Here is a 20,869-nt window from a genome sequence, read left to right as displayed (position 1 = left end):
ACTCTGAGTTATTTGCATTCTAAATGATTGACAGTTCAATTTAATTTGGATTGACAAGTGTGAGGTATTGCCAAGGTAAGTCCATGACTCAGTTTAATTTAATAGCAATTAAAAATTTTAATAATTGAGATTTTTTTTCTTATGGCCCTCCTTCCCCTGGGCTAGCATAACCGTTAGCTGTAGCTTTTCCAGTCTAGATATACAGGAGTAGTTGCAACAAGAGTCTGAACATTGTCATTATCAGTTGTGTTCAGGATGCCTACTGCCTATATGAAGATCACACTTCCAAGGCTGGCCTCAGTGATTAGCCAGTACCTACCGAGAATGTGGGAAGGTACATGGTTCTTTATTTTCAGTTTATATTTCTCTATTAATTAGTAAACTTATCCATAATATAAATCAACATACAGAAAATAGTAATGATCCTAATCATGATGGTGCAGGGAATAACATATGCCTTTAAATTAGTCAATGTCCTCAAAGAACATAGACATAACTGGAAGTAGGTAATTTTCCAAAGGCAAGTGGGGTATTATTATACTAAGAAAGGAAGCTGCATCCTGGAAAGTAAGTAAATGCAGGAACTTCCTATGAGCTTGTTTCTAGGGTCAGTGATTATATAAATCATACATAGAAAGTACACTTCACTGCAGCTGAATAAATGGACATAGTTGCAAGTACATATTCACATATATAAGTATATATGTGTATATATCTATGAATGCAAGCATATATATATATATATATATGTGTGTGTGTGTGTGTGTGTATAAACATACAAAAATTAATGAATAAGATGTAGTTTTAAACTTGTTCTAATCACATTTGAATGCAAAACTGACCTTCCCAATTCCTTCTCCTTTTTCACATCCTCCCTAATCTCCCTATCCCCTCCCCAGTCTATGATAACTGTATCCATATATTATTTGTAAGTAAACTGAAGTTCCTTGGTCAGCATGGCTAACTAAAGCTTGTATGGATTCACTCATAGACACCACCTTGACATTTTATTTTAGTCAATAGACAGGGCCTCCATAAAAAGCACATTTTTTAGAAAGGCTACGTCTGACAAGATCCTACATCTCAACATGTTTCCTTGTGCTGGGCTAGAAAAAGTGATATACCCTGGGGTGTGTTTCAGAGCTGATAATTCCCAGGACCCATAAGGAGAGGAAACTGAGAGCAGTAATCCAGGAAGCCTGGATAATTGCAGGAGGAACAGAAAATTATGCCTACATCTGGTGTATCAGTAAGACAGTGGGAAGGACAGGGCTGGGGACAGCCTTTGTTGAGAATGGTTCTAATACAGCAAATAGAATAAATTCTGGCTTTCAGAGTGAGATTCCTCATCTGCACCGGATGTTTGTAACTATCTCAAAGACACTATTCATTTTCTCTTGGCAGCAGTCTGTGAAATAGAAAAAAAGCTTTACAAAGGCCTTTTCTATTACACTCATAAAAATTATTTTCAAAATGAATCATAAGAAAGTATGTTTGTTAAATTCTCCAGTCACTTTCAGGGGCCTGCAAATTTGAGGGAAAATATTATAATTCTATCCTTGTGAGAGACATATTAAATGAACTTTAAAAGTATAAACATCTTAATGTTGTCAGTTCCCAAAAACCACCACAGTATTCCAGTATCATTAAGTTAATTCAAGATTCCCAAAGGAAATAATTTCTTTTTATCAGTATTAAAGTGTGTATCTTATTTTCTTATGCATTTCTGGCTTTATGATAATTCTCCAATACTCTTTCACAAAGGAGTATCTATATTCAATCTAGCATTTTATTCATCTTTTTGATGCTCTTTGTTACATCTGTTGGTCAGAGACTGAACCACATAGATATTTAAAACTTCCTGACTAAAGAAAGCAGTTTATGAATAATGTTATTACAAGACAATACTAGACAATGGAATTTAACACAAAACAAATTAAATTTCTTTTTCAAAGCACCATGTTATTTGCTTCCTGTTGAGTGGAATTGTTCATATGTTTAAGTAAGTAAGACCGAGTTTTCTGCTGTCCTGATGCTTTCCAGGCAAAGTGTAAGTTCTTATAGCTAGTATTAACTCTAGAAGGAAGAAATTTGATACTCGTGTCTGTCATGCAAAAATGAACACAATACTGTTAATGTCCTTCTTATTTCAGAAGATCTTATGAACTACCCCCAGGCAAATCTCTTAGGGAAAGAGATCTGAAGTTAGTTGCCTTGTCAAGAGGATTTAAAGAATGAGTCTTAGGTAGATCTCACCATGGAGTTCTGAAAGATCTTGAAGATGTCTTTGTAGCCCATCACTTAAAGGGGCTCAGAAAAATACAGAGAATCTGAAATACTGAGAATCAAAGTAGGAGTCAAGCAATTGCCATATGCAAAGTTCATGGAGAGGATTCTAGAATTGGACCAGATGTAAGAGTGACTCTTGCACCTTACAGTGTGAAGTCCCTTGCTAGTGGAAATGCTCAGCTGCCTAATAGGCTGAGCAGAGTGACGTCAGGCTCCAGGCCAACCTGGGCAAATTTGAAACATGGTCTCTTTGAAGTAAAGTCTTTTTGTCTAGAGGAAGAGGCAGGGTTGAGTGGACCTCATTGATAAAGGATTTGGCTAGCTTGAATACAACCTCAATTTCAAACCTGTGGTAGTACAAAAATAAATAAAAATAAAAATAAATAAAGAACAAATAAATAATTTAAAACACAAATAAAACTAGTCCCTCTATCAGAGAACAAGGTATTCCATTCATATGTAAACTAAGGGACCTGGGAGGTTAGTGAACTATCTCCCTGCTAGGTTGTCAGAAAACTAAAGATCTCAAGGCCACATTTTAGTGAACAGCCTCTACTTGGGCCCTCACTTTTCTCTACCCCTCTTTTATGTTTCTTAATACTTAATACGCAGAACAGACCAGGGTATGTAGGTAGAAGTCATGGAGAATATCTCCCTGACCTCAGCTTCTCTGTATCAGTCAGCACATTTAAATAAAAACAATAATCAAAAGATGTATTTGGTGGAAATTCTAAGAAATAAATTTATTATAAAGGATATACTTTGATCAACACAAAATGTAGCCATAAGGGACTGTAGAAAATAATTTAAAGAAATCATTTCTAAGGCCCTAGTGCTTAAAGTAAATCCTTTTTAGTTCCCTGATTCCAGAGTCAGAGCAGGTCAAGTAATCTTAATTCTACTATCTCAAAAGAAACAGACAAATCAATTCTACCCAGCTGTAACAGGGATTTGAGCAGAGGGCATAGTGAAGGAGAACTAATATTGGTAATTCCTGCTATCACAGACATCTATGTGGGACAGCAGAAGCTTCAAACAAACAGCTCAGATGAAAACAGCACATCTTGGGCAAAGATCAGTAGCTTCTGAATTGGCACCACTGCAGTGAAAGAGGGGAAAATGGTTCCGTTGTTATAGTCACATATAAAAAGGCACCAGGTCACAGCAAGGTATGAGACATGGTAATCCATGAGAAGATCAAACTCAAGAAACAGTGGGTATAATGATACCAGAAAGGGCAGGTCTGAGTATTTCACTCTATTATAATGTGATATTAGGTTTTAAATGGAATTAAGAAAAGTTTGTCCTTCCATATCATCTGAAAAGAAGTCTCATGTGTATGCACCATGAATAAGTTTAAACACGAGTAAATTTTCCTTTATATGTTAATCTTGTCCTTTCTACAAACCTCAGATTCTACATTTAGAATTTCTCTTCTCAAAACCATTCCATATTCTTAAAACTAACATAGTAAATATTTAATGATTGAAGTTGTAACTAAGTAGTCATCATTGATTTTTTATCAGTAATTTTTATTACTGATTTAATACAGATAAAATATTTAAAATATTTTATTTTAAATACTTTTAAAAACATAGTTGAGTCCTTAAGGTACACATTTTAATTAAGATCTTACTGTTAGTGAACTAGGAAAAGTACTTCTCAAAATGTCTGCTTACAGTCTAGACAGACCTGTAAATATTCACCTTTACTTTGTTGATTCTTTCATTTCCTCTCCATTACTTTTTGCTAAGTTGACATCTTCTGACTCTTTCTTTTGAAATATTCCATTTCTCCTATATTTTCTCTACTCTTATCTGTGCAGATATTACATTCTTCATCCACTTTGACATTCTCCTTGGGAAATTTCAATATGTATAGTTATATTCTTCATGCTCAGCGTCTTACTCAATGTGGGTATCTACAACACAACAATAAAGCTGACTGTCTTATAAACAACAAAATTCTTTTCCTAGCTGTTCTACAGTTCTAGATACTGAGAGTCTAAGTCTAAATTTCTCATTACATGAGCACATTCCAGCCATGGCTTTCTTTTGGTTTGTGGGCTTCCAGCTTGTATTCTTATATGAAAAAACAAAAAAACCAAAAAAAGGAAAAGAGCTCTCTGGATTCCTTTAGAAACTTCTTTTACCCCATCTATTCTGTATGTCTCATAACTTTATACACTTTTCCTTGCAGTACAAGGTAATTAACACTGAGATTAAAAAAAAAGTCACAGAGGGCATAGTATAAGATGCTTAGGAACTCTCAGGTCAGGCTTACATGGAATGCTTTTATTACACCACTCTCCTCAAGGCTCAGGATCTATGCAGAAAAGGAGGTAGAAATAAGTCTAAGGAGCCAGACAGAGAAGAAAACTCCAAACAGTGTTTTCTAAACTAAATAGGGATGATGTCCATATGAGGTCACCGACGATGTGTCAGTGTACACAAGATCTGCACAACTGAGATCCCAGCATGAAGGAAAGTGAGCATAAAGTGTCATCCCAACCATGCAGCTATCTGTTATGATAGATGGTGGGAGAGAGAAAATCAGGTTTCTGCAGTTGGCTGATACTGTGTCAACCATGCTCCAGAGTTGGTCTCATGCTCAGCATCACTTGCCAACAAAATAGATGCTGTGTTTCTGTGTGTATGATTGTGCTCTGTGTGTGTGTGTGTGTGTGTGTGTGTGTGTAAGAGAGAAGGAACATGAAATTGAGTGAGTAGGAAGACAGGCAAAGATGATCAAAATATATTGTATGGAAAATTAAAAGTGTATATGTATGGATAAGAACATGTATATATGTATATGTCTGCCATGTAAGCATGCATGGGTCTCCTAGTGGGAGCACACACACACACACACATACACCTGCTCACGGAGCCAAAAGAAGATGTCAGGTGTCCTGGTCTATCACTGTCCACCCTTTTCCTTGGAGACACACCAGAGTTAGATTGGTGATCATCATGCCCAGTCAGTGATTCATCTGTCCTTTTGTTTCCATTCCTTCACTGCTGAAGTGCCAGGTATACCGTGCCACACAAGGCTTTTGTTGTTAGTGGGAATTTGAAGACAAGTCCCCCTGCTTACATATTCAGTGATTTCTCCAGACTATTCTGGGCTCTTAGAAATCTATTAATTTTATTCCTAAGAGTTCTTCTGTCATTAATTAAAAGTCTCTAAGTAGCACATGATATTTGGTGATTAATATTTCTACATATGAACTTGCCAATTTTTCATCCAGGACCCTTAAATCCTCTGGACATGCATTTCTCAAAGCCCCAGGGGTGGGTATTTTTTAAAGCATATCTAATACAGACTTTCTTATCCCTCTTTCTTTCTTGCTGAATTAAAGCTATGTTTTCTGGCTTCTGTTGATGGCGTGTTTGTCTTGTTGTCTGTTTTCATAATTCCTGACTTTTCAACTCAAATGCTAATATTCCTCTTCAAATAGCTTAACTAGGGGGTTGGGGATTTCAGTCATAATGACAGAGTCTCTTCTTCAGTCCTCTTTGTCCCCATGGACCACAACCACACTTGTGTTTCTGATCTTCAATTCAGAATAAAGCCTAGATACCAAGTCTATCAGATTTGATTCATGTTGCAGTGCTGTTTCCCAATTCACAGGAAATTAAAGTATACTTTTAATTTTGGTTATTGTTCTTTTCTGCTATTGAGAATTATAACTAAGGGCTTCAGACATCCTAGGCAAACACTGTTCTAGTGGGCTCCATCCCCAGCTCTAATTTTAATATATATTGTGATATAAGGTCTCATGAAATTCTAAGTCTCAGTTCAATTCTCCCCTTTGAGTCATCTATTGAAATATTCCTTCATTCACTGTGTGTCAAACAGGTAGCACACCATTCTTTCTTCATTTCACAGGAGCTATATAAACCATTACATATTAGATCAAGCTAGGTATTTCTATTACTATAGCCTTGACTTATATTTTCCACAGATACAAAAGCTTTCAGGTTCTCTTGATTTTTCTATTTTTCCAATTCTCGATAGTTATCTCACCTTATATGAACAGGTATTAATCTGTGGATGAGATTATAACTCATGTCTTAAAACTGACGATAAGGCCCAAAGCTAATTGCCAAAACTCTGTGTAACCCAAATTCCACTCTAAAATGTGGAACAACCATGAGCCTGCCATCTCTCTTACATCTCAGTGAAAGTTGTTTACCTACCTCTATAGGCTCATCAAACCTAACTGATAATGCCTGGTAACTGGTACAGGGCATAGATGTTCTCCTCTGAATCTAAAGTTCAGAACACAGTTTCCTCCAGCTTCTTTAATAGGGATGCAAGAGTTATGCATTCATTACCAAGTAATCAGTACCACTTTGGTAGTCATACTTTAAATATTTCTTATCCATCTGTATACAAATAGGTACATTATCATTCATAAATTAAGAGTTCAAGTGAGCTCTATCTTATTTTTTTTCCAGAACCATACAGTGAGGTATCATGCCCGTTGTCCATTTTGAGTATATTCTGATTGGTTTGAATATCAACTTGCCACAAATTCTGAACCAACAGCCAAAGAACATACATGGACTGTACCTGGGCCTCCCTGCACATATGTAGCATATTTACAGCTTGGTAGTCATGTGGGTCCAGAAAAGCTAGAGCAGGGGCTATCACAAAGCTGTTGCTTGTGCATGGGATTTGTTCTTCTAGGTGAGCTGCCTTCCACTGGCCATAGTGGAAGAGGATGCACCTAGCCTCACAGAGACTTCATGTGCCAGGGTTAGGGGATACCCAGGGCTTCCCTATCATCTCAGAAGAGAAGGGGAGTGGGAAGGGGAAGGACTGTGTGGGAGGGTGTGACAGTGCAGTGAGTAGGATGTAAAGTGGATAAGTAAAATAAATAATAATAATAAATTAAAATAAAATAGAATCACCTGAGTATGACGCCTCACTTGAAAAAGCATAGTGATGCCGGGCAGTGGTGGCACACACCTTTAATCCCAGCACTTGGGAGGCAGAGGCAGGCTGATTTCTGAGTTCAAGGCCAGCCTGGTCTACAGAGTGAGTTCCAGGACAGCCAGGACTATACAGAGAAACCCTGTCTCACCACCCCACCCCACACACACACACACACGAAAAGAAAAAAGAAAAGAAAAAGAAAAAGAAAAAGTAAAAGGAAAAGGAAAAGAAAAAGAAAAAGAAAAAGAAAAAGAAAAAGAAAAAGAAAAAGAAAAAGCATAGTGATTAACCTGATTAATTAGAAAAGACTAGCCTTGATTGTGGGTGGGACCTTCTGACCAGCACAGAAAAAAGACCTTGTCGGAATGACAAAGCCTTGGTTAACTTGGCCTTCTCTCGCACTTCTAAGTTTGTTAGTTCCCCCTTTCCACCCCATCTCCAGCTCAGGCTGCTGGTTCCTTCACTGATAGCAGAGCCAGCATTTCTCAATATTCATCATGGTCTGGGAAGTAGTGGCTCTTCAACAAACTTATGAAATTTCAGAACCAGATCGGATGCTCCACAGGTAGAATGAATAGCCTCTGTGGGACTGATTCATGACACTTATATCCTCATGCATGGACCAATTATACAAAATATCTCAAAAGACTCTCTCTCTCTCTCTCTCTCTCTCTCTCTCTCTCTCTCTCTCTCTCTCTCTCTCTCTCTGTTTGTGTGTGTGTGTCTGAGTCTCTCTCCAGTTTTATTCGTCTAGAGCCCTGGTTTTGTTTTTTTTCTTCTTCTTCTTCTTCCTAACTGTAATTTTGTCACTGTTGTGATCATAACGTAGATGGTCTTAGGCAACCAGTTGGAAAGGTTGTCCAGTCTCCAGAGGGGTCAAAACTCACAGGTTGAGAACCTCTGCTCTAAAGAAATCTGACTAATATAGCAGGGTGTGCGTGTGTCATGTGCATGTATGTAAATATGTTTGCCTGTGTGTCAGTGCACATGAATGAGTATTCATGTGGAGGGTGGAGATTGACATCAGGTTTCTTCCTTGATTGCTCTCCACATTATCAGGGGTTCATGGTCTTGTATTTTAAACCAGAGTTTACTAATTTGTCTTTATGTCTATGTAGTTATCTTATTCTGTGATCTCTAGTCTCAGTTTCAACATGCTATCACATCCACCTGGCTTTTAGCTGGATTCTGGGAATCTCAACTCCCATTCTCATCCTTGTGACACAGGCACTTTTACCAAATAAATCATCTCTGTAACCCTTGAGCCTTTTTGAAAGTTGAGTGTCTTTGAAAAATTGCTAATTATAGGTCAAGGGTGACATGAGATTTCTTGTTAGTTTTTAAGAAATGTAGCTGTCATGAGATAATAAGACAGGCTTTTGACATTCAACTAACTGACCTATGCAGTCTTCAACTGAGATGAAGGCAAACAGTTCATCTTTTATAGGCAGTATTATTGTTAGACATAAATAGTCAAAAAGAGATGTGCTGAGATCTGTGTGTGTGTGAAGTTCATCCAGTCTCATTCTATAAATGGCTGACAGATAGAGAGCTCCCTCTTTCACCTAATTTAAAACAAAATTTAATTATTTTCTAAGAGACAATGCCAGTTTGATGTTCTTTTTTTTAACTCCCTGCAGATATTAAAAAAGGAAATAGTACTATTGCAGGCTGCAATGATTTAGCATGCATTAAAATTAAGTATCTAAAATATCTACAGGGCATGAGAAGGTGTATGGAAATGGACTGTTCTCCAAATTAATGCCCCAGGAAATGACAGCTAAGCTGATCTCTTTTCACGGGCTTTTAATGATGCATTTCTCTTAGGGTTTGAAAGAACTTTAGATCTAGCAAGCTTTTAACTGTAAGGTGTGGATGATTCAAACTGAAATTAGTCTTCGGTTGCACTTTGTGAGTTTCAACATAACTAGCAGCTTCATTTACAGGATCTCCATGTCCATCGTGTTCTTATAAGCAAGTGAGAAGGTGCTTCTGACCATTCTTTTACATCTTTCCTATCTAATTCCTTTTCTGCAGAGATGCTTTTGATTCTCTTGTGTGAGTATATGTGTGTTCAGCTGCATGTGTGTAAATGTACATATATATGTGCATAACTATGGAAGTCAGAAAATAACTTCAGATATCATCCCTTAGGCACTGTCTACCCTGGAAACAGTGTTTCTGCCTGTCTCAGAACTCACCAAAAAGGCTAATTTGACTGAACAGTGAGTCTCAGGAAACATTGAAGTAGTGTATGCTACCATGCATGATCTTTAACTTCTATCTTTTGTTGTTCATATTCTTCTATATTTTGTTTATTTTTTGTTTTGATAGTGTTTCTCCATGTATCCCAAATTGTCAGGAAATTCATTAAATAAACCAAGCTAGGCCTTGAACTCACAGATCTGCCTGCCTCTTTCTCTAGAGTGCTGGTATTAAAGGCATGTATTGCTGTTATGTGATAACTGAACTCCTGAGATATCTGAATAAATCATATGAAGTCTTTATTATTTATTATTGACAGCTGAGCCATCCCATGTAGAGTAGTGGGAAGCAGTTCCAACTGACTTCCAAAGTTTTTAAAGACAGAAAGGAAAATTGTGATGTATACAGAAAGGCAACTATGGACATTCACAGAAAGCAACCATTATTTTCAAAAGCAGAGAGATATGTCTCAAATGGTTGCGCAGATAACCTTTAGGTTGGGGTAATGTTGAGAAATTTATGGCTTGTATGGAGACCAGTTTATCTTAGGAATATATAATTGGTTGAGTGACCAGTTTACCATAGGCATTATGCCCATGTGTTCAAGGCTCTTCCCCAGTTTCTCTTTGGAGATCATTGAACCACTTGTACTTGAGATTTGTACAAGGAAATAAGAATGGATCAATTTGCATATTAATACATGGTGACTGCCATTTGAAATAGCACCATTTGTTAAAATGCTGTCTTTTTCCCACTGGATGGTTTTAGCAAAGATCAAGTGACCATAGGTATGTGAGTTCGTTTCTAGGTCTTGAATTCTATTCCATTGATCTACCTGCCTCTGGTATCTGTACCAATACCATAAATTGTTTTTTTTTAATCACTATTTCTCTGTAATATAGCTTGAAGTCGGGGATGGTGATTCTCCCAGAAGTTCTTTTATTATTAAGAATAGTTTTTCCCTATCCTGTTCTTTTTTTGTTATTGAAAATGAATTTGCAAATTGTTCTTTCTAACTCTGTGAAGAACTGAATGAGTTGGAATTTTGATAGGGATTTTATAAGGACAACATTTCATTAGCGCTGGCTTACAGGTTCAGAAGTTCTGCCCATTTTCAGTGTGGGAACATGGTAGCATCCAGGCATGCATGGTGTAGGATCTGAGAGCTCTGCATCTTCATCTGAAGGCTGCTAAGAGAAGACTCTTCTGGGCAGCTAGGATTAGGGTCTCAAAGTCCACACCCACAGTGACACACCTACTCCAAGAGAGTCACACCTACTCTAACAAGGCTACATCTCCTAATATTCCCACTCCCTGGCCAAGCTTTCACGATCCAAGAAATTACTATAACATATTGCACTAGTATATTTTTTATGATAGTTTTGGGATGACTTTCACATTAAATATACTGTATGATAGAAGTAGAAAATACTGTGACCGAGAATAAAGTTCAAATGGCATTATAGATACAAAACAGACTTTAGTGGTATTTGAAATCATGTTTTCACAAAAGCAATTACAAATATTATATCTTATCAAATTAAATTTTATATCATTATTGGAATTATTGTTTCTGTGTATGATGATAAGAAACAGGTCAGAATTAAAAATCTTTTAAGTAATGTACTAAAGTCAATACATGAGTATAATTTATTTTATAAAACTACTGTGAGAATCTTGTCCCATTCTGTTTTGCTCAGTAGAGAGTGCTGAACAGATTTCCCATTTTCAGTATCATCAGAGTTTCAAGCATAACAAGCCAAAACACAGTATATTGTCTCTAATTTTCAAATATGTGGCTTTATATTGTTAAAAGTTAATTATAAAGGAAAAGATTCACTTTTGCTTTTATTGATCTCAAGTGTAATTTTATCTAGACTAAAAAAAAAGAGAGAGAATGAAAACCTGCTGTATTAGGATTCTCAAGTTGAGCAAAGGTCACAGAACAGATGTATATTGCAAAGATTTTTAGTGTGACTGAAATGGTATAAGCTATGTAATCCAACAATGTCCATCTGTATGCTGGTAAGGCCAAGAAGCTAGTAGCTTCTCAATTTAGAAGACTGCTCTCCTCTCAGTCCCAGCAAAACACTGAAGGCCTAGAAGATCCCTGTAGAGCTGCTGGTCTTTGGTCCATGTTGGAGCTAAAGAAGGAGGCTTCTACAGTCTGTGAAGGATGATGTCATCAACAAGGTAGGCAGGTGCACTCATTGCCAAAGAATAAAAATAGGCCAGCAAAATCAGCACTGGGAGAGGAGCAGGGGAGATGGGAGGGATTGACATAAGAAAAAGAGTAAAATTATGTCATTTTATTTTTAGTTTTATTTAATTTTTAATTGGCTTAGTTTATTAATAATTTAATAAATGCTATATTTAGCTCATAGAATAATATAGCCAAGTGCAATAGTCTTTAAATACTTTTAGAGTCAAAAAGTTTTTGTTTAATATAAGATTTATTTTATCTAAGAAAGAATAACATTCACTGAGTCCTTCTCCATGTAAACATGTACCTTTCTCTGTGAGCAAAAATTTCTTGATATCTTGTGTATATTTGCATTAAGCCCATAAATTATTCTGGAAAATAATCGTTGAGATGCAGTAATGTTACAAGCTCTTGATGTAGGATCCCACTCTGTCTTCTGGCCTTTGTCATTTCTAATGAAAGAAGTCAGATAATATACTGAGAGTATCATGTGGGAGCATACAGTTTGTGACAGAGTCAAGTGGAGTTAACTCCACAGTAGTGACAGTGGGCTAAGCTCCAGAAAGTCCATTGTGATTTTGTTGTATAACTTTTTAAAGGCAGACTTTCTAAAGGACTTTAATCTCTAGAATAGACAGTCTTCTTGAGGCATGTTTTCTTGTGTAGGAGATTAACCAGCCTATTTGCATTAACTCTTAAGAGAGTGGACATTAGTATGTCTTGTTCTTTATTAGAAAGCTTCACTGTAGAGAATATGATTCTCATGGTAATTCAGAAGGCAATGTCTCCACCCTGGCCCCCAGAAACCAATGAGATGACATTCTTTTTATTAGTAGTAAAAGTCTGGTTCTTTCAGTTTCTGGTTTTATAAACCACTGCTTATATGGAAGTATCTTAGTTTGAATTTTATTGCTGTGAAAAGACACTTAGAGCAAAGCAACTCTTATAAAAGCAAACATCAAATTGTGGCTGGCTTATAATATCAACTTTGTTTAGTCCATTATCATCACAACTGGAATCATGGCTGGATGCTGGTAGACATGAAAGTTGAGGAGTCAAAAGTTCTTCATCTTCATCTGAAAGCAGCCAGGAGGAGACTGGAACTCCATATGGGGTGGAGCTTAAGCATAAGAGATATCAAAGCCCACCCCAACAGTGACACACATTTTCCAACAATGCCATACCTACTCCAAGAAGGCCAAACCTCCTAGTAGTCCATATTACCTATGGGCCATATCCATGACTCCTTCCTTCCCTACAATTTTTCCCCAAACTCCTCAACATACCTTCCTGCAAAATTTATATTCTCTTTTTCATTATTTTAAACAATACCTCACTGAGGACTATTAATGTTGCCAAATATGCACATAGGTGTGGAATGATCTACTGGGGCATTGGCTGCTTACATAGAAAGCAAAGTGAGTCACCTTCCCCTAGCAGCTGTCAGCAGTCAATAGCTCTTCAATTGTTCATCGGGACTAGGGAGCTGCTCCATCCCCACCCCATGTCTCATCCAGAAATGAGCTTTTAACTGTTTTTCATAGTTAAAATCTTACTTTACTATTCACACTAATTGAAACATAAAAATGCAGGTTCTAGCCGGGTGTGGTGACGCACGCCTTTAATCCCAGCACTCGGGAGGCAGAGGCAGGCAGATTTCTGAGTTCGAGGCCAGCGTGGTCTACAAAGTGAGCTCCAGGACAGCCAGAGCTATAAAGAGAAACCCTGTCTCGAAACCCCCCCCCCCCAAAAAAATGCAGGTTCTACAGAGGTATGATTCTCCTTTATTGAATGAATGTCTGTAGACTGCTAACTAAATGCCACATTCCTGGTGAAGGAATTTTCAAACTTGAATGAAATAGGATTACCTTATAATAGCTAAGTATATATAATCTGAGACCGTATGATTAATTTTGCTAGAATACATTCATTTTCTTTTAATAAATATTTATGCTGCATTGTTTATAAGGTTATATATATCTTCTGTCTTCATATTTACTGAATACATTATAAAATTAACTTCTAAAAATGTTAAAGTTATTCAGTGTATGGAACAGCTTTTGACACATAGTCTGATATGTAAAATATATATTGGAAACCATATTTTCAAGGTCAGAGTAAAAAAAATTAGACTTATCAAAGTTATAAATCTCAATCTGACTACCATTATGGCTAATATCACTAACACTTAGTGTTATGAAGAATATATTATCCCATATATTACAGCTGCTTTCAACTTTAAATTTGATACAACACATTGGCCTGGAACATTAAAATGAACTAACCCCATTCTTAAATAAAAGAAAAGATGCATGGATTTCAGTTTCTTTTGGATGGAAAATTTTCTTCACAGTATCTTAGCTATAATTCATAGCCACCTCTTTCTTCCCTCTGTTTTGCAATGGATAATGTGTAAGCACACTTGTTTTTCCTATATCACTGTTACATCGCCATACTCATCTTCTATGTTAATTTGCTATTGCATTTAATAGGAAAAACTGAATATATCAACAAAACAAAGTTAAGAAAAATTGTCATGTGTTATGAAAAATGGTTACTTTGTAATGAGATCCATGAACCCCTAATTAAACAGAGAAATCATAAACTGAAGCCAATTTAGTAAGGGAAGTCACTCAGTAATCTCCTCCTATTTGCAAATATACAACAGGAATGGAGCCCAATTTTGTACAAAATGTGATAAAAATTCATGGAGGCAGCAAAGAATCATCCCCGTTCTTGAGAATGTATGGAGGATATTTCCTTTAGTGATTGCTTACCCTTAGGCAAAACAAGCAGTGAACATTCAGTTGTCCCTAGATGTGTGGCAGACGATGAGGGCTTCCATATGCTCCTCAATTCTACCTGGCTCCAATTACCACTGCAGTGCCTAAGCTACTGCTATACATTTGGAGTCATCTATTAAGATGCTCCTACATATTTAAGTGAATAAGGGCACCTTATTATTAAATCTACAAGAAGTTAGAGTGAATTGCTCAGCCTCTCCCAATTGCTCTAGGAGTACTGATGATATCAATACATATGATATCAATACATACTTTTCAGGACAGCAAAATCATGTCCTCAAAAAAAATCACTTTATGTTCACATTCCAGTCTTGCTCTGTGTTTACAACTGGAGTCAGAAGCAGGGAGCAATCTTGGGAACTCTCCCTAGGAATACATTTGAAGAGGTGTAGCTACCTGCTTTCAAATTTAACATTGCAAATTAGAATCATAACTGAACGTGGTTGAGCAATATGCTTCTTGGAAACATTAAAAACAAACTAGGATTCAGCAGCAATCGTTTTGGTTTCAGCTTCTGAGCCATTTGCTATGCCATATTACTATAATATGTAACTAGAAATGAAACCATGGTGATAAACATACCAATATTATGAAACCAAACAGCCAGAGTAACTAAAAATAGAAATGCTTGTTTCATGCCACTTTGTTTTTTCAGATTTAAAAGTAGTTAATTTTGGTATAGAAAAATATCAACTAATAAATTAGTAAAGCAATGTAAAACTCTAAATACATCTGAAAAGTGGTTAAGAAACGTGTGTTTCACTATACATTGTTCGTTGCATTACAATTCTCTTTGGTTGAAACAAGGTGGCAATGTATTTTTCAAAAAGGTGTAGAAATGCAGTGTGTTTTATTCATTGAGCTATACCATTTTTCCATATATGTATACTTAGTTGCCCATGAGACAGTCGTCTGAGACAGTTTCTTTACTGTCAGTGAGTTTAGCATGCATTATTCTTATTCTTGGTTTTGGGGGGTTTCTTAGCTTGATTGACTATCAAATTCATTCGTTTTAGTTTTCTACAAGGAAACTGAGGACAAAAAAACCTTCCAAGTTTATCTTGTGTAAGTCATCTGAAAACAACAAAACATGTCAAAATCTTTGGCAAGATGAAGTAATTGCATGATCCCCTCTTGTGTATGTTTATGTATTTTTTTTTGTCTTTAGTGTTTTGTAGAAAAATCTCTACAGAATAATGCTGAAAATATTCCCAAAATGGTGTTCTTTTCTCTCTTGAGAAATTATTTATTTAGTCACCATAAAATGGCACATAATTACTAGATAGTTCTTCAGATAAAGAATAAAACTGTTCTGAGACTTAATATTAATAGGGTTTTGTTCTTCCTTTCCTCTTTATCTCCATTTTCACAATTGTTCCTGTTGGAATCAGAGGACACTCCCTTCTGAGAGCTCGGGGAAGTGCACTAATGGCACGTATACTGACTAGAGAAACTGGCTTCCAAGGATGTTACAGTTTGTATAGGAACTCAGAGGATGTAGTTACCTACTAGACCAACATGACTCAGACAGTCACTGAGAAGGAAGAGCAAGGGCCCTGGTGATAAGAAATCCAATTTAGAGAAAATCAGTAGGTTCAGTGAAGATCTAGATCTTAGAACATAGAAACAGGCACTGGTATGTTAGCAACTGCTGCTGAATAAATATAGACTCCAAACAAAAGCCAGCAGTGTATGTAAAAGTCCATATATGCAAATAAACAGACTTCAGGTTTTTGTGATTTGAATTTAGTCTTTCTTTTCTATGTAATGAAATTTCTAGATGAACAATGATTTTTTTTTTGATGAATCTTCCTGCATATATAATTTAATGGGTCATTTCCTATAAAAAGTCAACTTCAAGAATGCCCTCTCTCCACGGGGTTTTTGACTGTGATGATCTTCTAGTAGATAGTAGTGTACTAACTCACAGTCCAGGTGTGCGGCTGGGTGCAGACATACTCTTCTTCTAGGTCCAAGCACATTAACCCTGAAGTATGGCCTCTGTGACAGCATTTGTGAGTCAGCATATCACACTCCTTGAAAACTGAAGTTCTGTGTGGCTTTGCCTCATGCTCTAGTCCTATTTCATAAGTAAATGAGCAGGTCTCTCATGATGACCATCTTTTCAGCACATCGATTTCGAGTCTGTTTCATTTGTCATGGATCCCTGTGGAAATCTGATTGGCCTCATTCTGACTGCATTCATTTCTCTGAATTGCTTACATTGTTTCAATTTCTTCCATCTTCAAAGTAGACTGGGTTGAGAACAATAAAATCAGTAAGTGATTCTCTACTCCAATTTATAGAAACTTACTTTCTTTTCATTGTTCTGAAAAAAAAAGATATTCTGACAAATTATATCTATACCACCCTCTCCATAATGCCACTGCCCCTACGTGCCACCCACTATCTGCTTACCTACATGTTCTTCCCATCTCATTAACCCACAACTTGACTATTTATTTTCTTTTTTTTGCTGTTGTTTTTTTTGTTTGTTTGTTTTGTTTGTTTGTTTTGTTTTGTTTTGTTTTTTGAGACAGGGTTTCTCTGTATAGCCCTGGCTGTCCTGGAACGCACTTTGTAGACCAGGCTGGCCTCGAACTCAGAAATCCGCCTGTCTCTGCCTCCTAAATGCTGGGATTAAAGGCATGTGCCACCACACCCAGCTTTGACTATTTCAAATGCAGTGTGCCAAGCTCTTTTTCATATTGTCTCTTATCTTTGTTATCACAGTACTGGGCATCAAAGCCAGAATGAAACACATGACAGGCCAATGTTAAATACTGAACTCCATCCTAGGCCACCATAGTCTCTGTTGTCTAACATTCCCAATTTTTTGGCAAACCTATTTTGAATAGTATTTTATCCTTGCAATTAATAAGTCTTTGATTGTGCTAATATCATGAGGTCAATCATATTGTGTATTGATATGCTACACTCTCTGGTCGAGTCAGCTGGACAAGCTGAAAGGCTTAAAAGTCACTCATGAGGCAAAAGAGTTTCAAGGAAGCTCTTCTCCTGGAGTCTAGCATTCCCTACCCATACATTAATTTTCCATTCCCGCGTTAATCTAGTGTATGGATCCACGTGCTCTCTTTCAGTATTTTCCTATTATAAGTGCTTTTTAAAATTGAATTCTGACATGGCTAAAGCTTTCTGCCAGTGTTCCAACAGTCCTAGAAATGTCCTTGAGCAAGATCATGGGCTTGGAATTCAGTAGGATTGTAAAAGCTAAGTCACTCCTTACACAGGAATTTACCATCACTAAGGAAGAACGAAGTTTCAGACCAAAAGAGAAACCAGAATAGATACTTAGCAGAGTTACACCCATACACACTTATTTACAATGTCCTAAGGGGAAGGTGGACTATACAAGAGACTAAAATAAGAACTATGGCAAGGGCACAAAGCCCTTGACCCTGGCTTCTAAGATTAGTGAATCTTAGGTGGAGCCCTTGTTGATCCCAGCTGTTATCAATAAATTCTATCCCAGGTGGTTCCTGTTAGACCTTTTGTGTTTTGCATTCCTCTGTTTTATGTAAGATTCCAGTTACCTCAATTGTGCCTTGCAAATATGTCACCCAACTTCCTTATTGTCCTCTGCATAAAAAGTCTGATGCTTGATTTGAAAATTATACTCAGATTCCACACAAACTCTCCTGTGTGTGTCTGTTTGTCACTCATTCATCCATGCTTTGCCCACCCGTGTCGAGAGACCCGTTCCACGCAGACACAGGGACCCAGTTGGTCTGCAGCATTGATATGAGTTAATAACCCAGGTTTTATGGGTTTTCTGCTTTTAAATATCTACAAAATTGGTCTCTCAGAAGACGAAATGCTGCTATTTTTACATGTGGTGATTGATATTTTCAAATATCAGTTTGACTGGGTTTGGGTATGCTCTGGAAGTTACAAGAGAAACACCTCCTACTGTGTCTGTGGGTTTCTATAAAAGACTGGCCTTAAAATCAGCAGATTGAAGAAGAGCTTCTCTCATTTATTAGACCAGGCATCATCTAGTCTGTGGAGAACCTCAATACAACAAACACTGAAAGAAAGCTCAGCTTCACTCTCACACACCTCAGATACTTACTTTCTTCTGCCCTAGGAGATAGGGACCTTAGGTCTTTTGGCCATAGGACTCTGGAACTTAAAACATTGTCCTTCTTAATTCTTTGTGATTTCAGGGGTCAGTTTCTTTCCAAAATCTACTAGTCATCTGCCTACTATATGTCTATTTGTCTATATTCAGTGTTTTGGATAGAAATGGCTCCCCTGGGTTCATAAAGAGTGGTACTATTAAGTGGTATAGTTTTGTTGGAAAATGTTGCCTTCCTGGAGGAAGTATGTCACTGCAGCTGGGATTTGAAGATTCAGAAGCTCAAGCCGGGTCCAGTGTCACTCTCTTTTCCTGCTGCCTCTCTATCAAGATTTAGAACTCTCAGTTACTCTTCCAGTACCATGTTTGCCTGCATACTACATGATAATTGAGTAAAACTCTGAATTTTTAGCCAGCCCTAATTAAATATTTTTCTTTATAGAGTTGCTGTGCGTGTAGTGTCTCTGAACTGTAAGCTAGATAAATTAACCCAATTAAATGTTTTCCATTATAAAAGTTGTCATGGTCATAATTGTCTTTTCACAAAACTAAAAACCCTAAGGAACTATCTTTCTGCCTGTCTCTCTGTCTTCAAATTTATCATCAATCAGCATCTACCACCTATCGTCTGTATATTTGTCTATCATTAATATACCATTTATCTAACAGCTATCTATTAAATATATATATCATCTATATATCTCTTATTTATATTTATGCATCATCAATTTTTCTATTTTTCATTTATCTAGCTATTATGACTCTATCATCTATCTATCATCTATCTGTCATCTATCCATATCTACCTGTCTATCTATGATTCTATTGTGTATGTATTGCTGTATATTACTATAATCTTGCCATCTCCTTTCTATCTTCTACTTATCTATCTATTCCTCCACCCATTCCACTTGTTCTGTTTTCTGCAGAATTTTACTAATACTCTAAGTAACACTGATTCTAATAGAAGTTTTTCTTAAATCACTGAGTAAAGTTCTTATTTTATTTAACTATTAATCCATTGTAACAAAAGTCCATGACAATCAACTTTTAAAAATAACAGGTTTTGCTGTTGTTATTGTTTGGTTGATTATTTGTTTGTTTGTTTGTTTGTTTTACTCCCAGTTTTGTAGGCTTCATTTCTCTAGACTGGCATGTGCTTTTGAGCCTCCATGGAGACAATACGCAATGGTGAGAAGCATCTGAAGCAGAAAAGCTTTATATCATGGTGACTATGAAAGATCAAGACAGTAAGAAGATGGGGCTTATCTTTTTAAATCCCTCTTCAAATGCCTGGTCTCAGGAACTTAACTTTCACCTGTCAGGTTTTATGTATGAAATGTCTGCCATCATCTAGAGTGCCAACCTGGAGGTTATGCTTATACACAAGTCTACATGGGATATTTTAAATTCACAATGCAGCAATAGATATTTAGTATATCATCAAAATGATGTAAATATATCCAAAATTATGACATGATTATTAATGGGAATTTGGGTTGTCCCATTTCATTTGCTCTATTTTGTTCTAGTGTACAAGCAACTCTTGAAAGATAGAAACTGCATCTTATATTTTGCTGCATGTTAAAAATCTGACAAGCTTGAAAATAATTACAAAGCAATAGAAAATCACATATGTTGGTTCTTTGCCCTGTGATAGTTAAGATAATTAAAACAAAAACAAAAACAAAAAACAAAAACAAAACAAAACACGGTAGAGTTTAGACCCAGGGCCTTTCTTGAACAAGTAAGGCCTGTGTTCCACTAATGAGCTACTTCCCTAGCCCATGAAAGTAAATCATCATAAACTCTGTAAAGCTTAGACACTTAATACTCCCTTATAACAATCTAAATGTTTCTGAGGGCTGGAGAAATTGCTGAGTAGGCAAATTACTTAGCAATCAAGCATGTTTGGATCTATAGGACTCAGATCAAGCTACCTGCCATAGCTGTATCTATAACCCTGGAATCCTGTGGTGTGATGGAGACTGAGATGGAGATGCAGAATATCCTAAAGGAGATTGGCTAGCCTACAGAATATAGTGGTGAATAACATGAGAGCTTTCCTCAAACAGTGTCAAAGACCTAATTGCCCCAAGATTTTTCTCTGACTTCCAAACATGCGGTGGTATGCATGTGCTCAGTCTCTCTCTCTCTCTCTCTCTCTCTCTTTCTCTCCCTCCCTCCCTCCCTCCCCTCTTTCCCTCCTCTCTCCCCCCTCTCTCATACACACACACACACACACACATTCACACATACATATACAGATTGTAATAAAGGGAGACAGAGAGAGAAAGAGTGAGAGAGATGGAGAAGGAGAGAAAGAAG

The sequence above is a fragment of the Mus caroli genome, unplaced genomic scaffold, assembly GCF_978045245.1.
Source record: "Mus caroli unplaced genomic scaffold, Mus_caroli_1 scaffold_11, whole genome shotgun sequence".
NCBI classification, from domain to species: Eukaryota; Metazoa; Chordata; class Mammalia; order Rodentia; family Muridae; genus Mus; species Mus caroli.
This window is presented reverse-complemented; position numbering follows the sequence as displayed.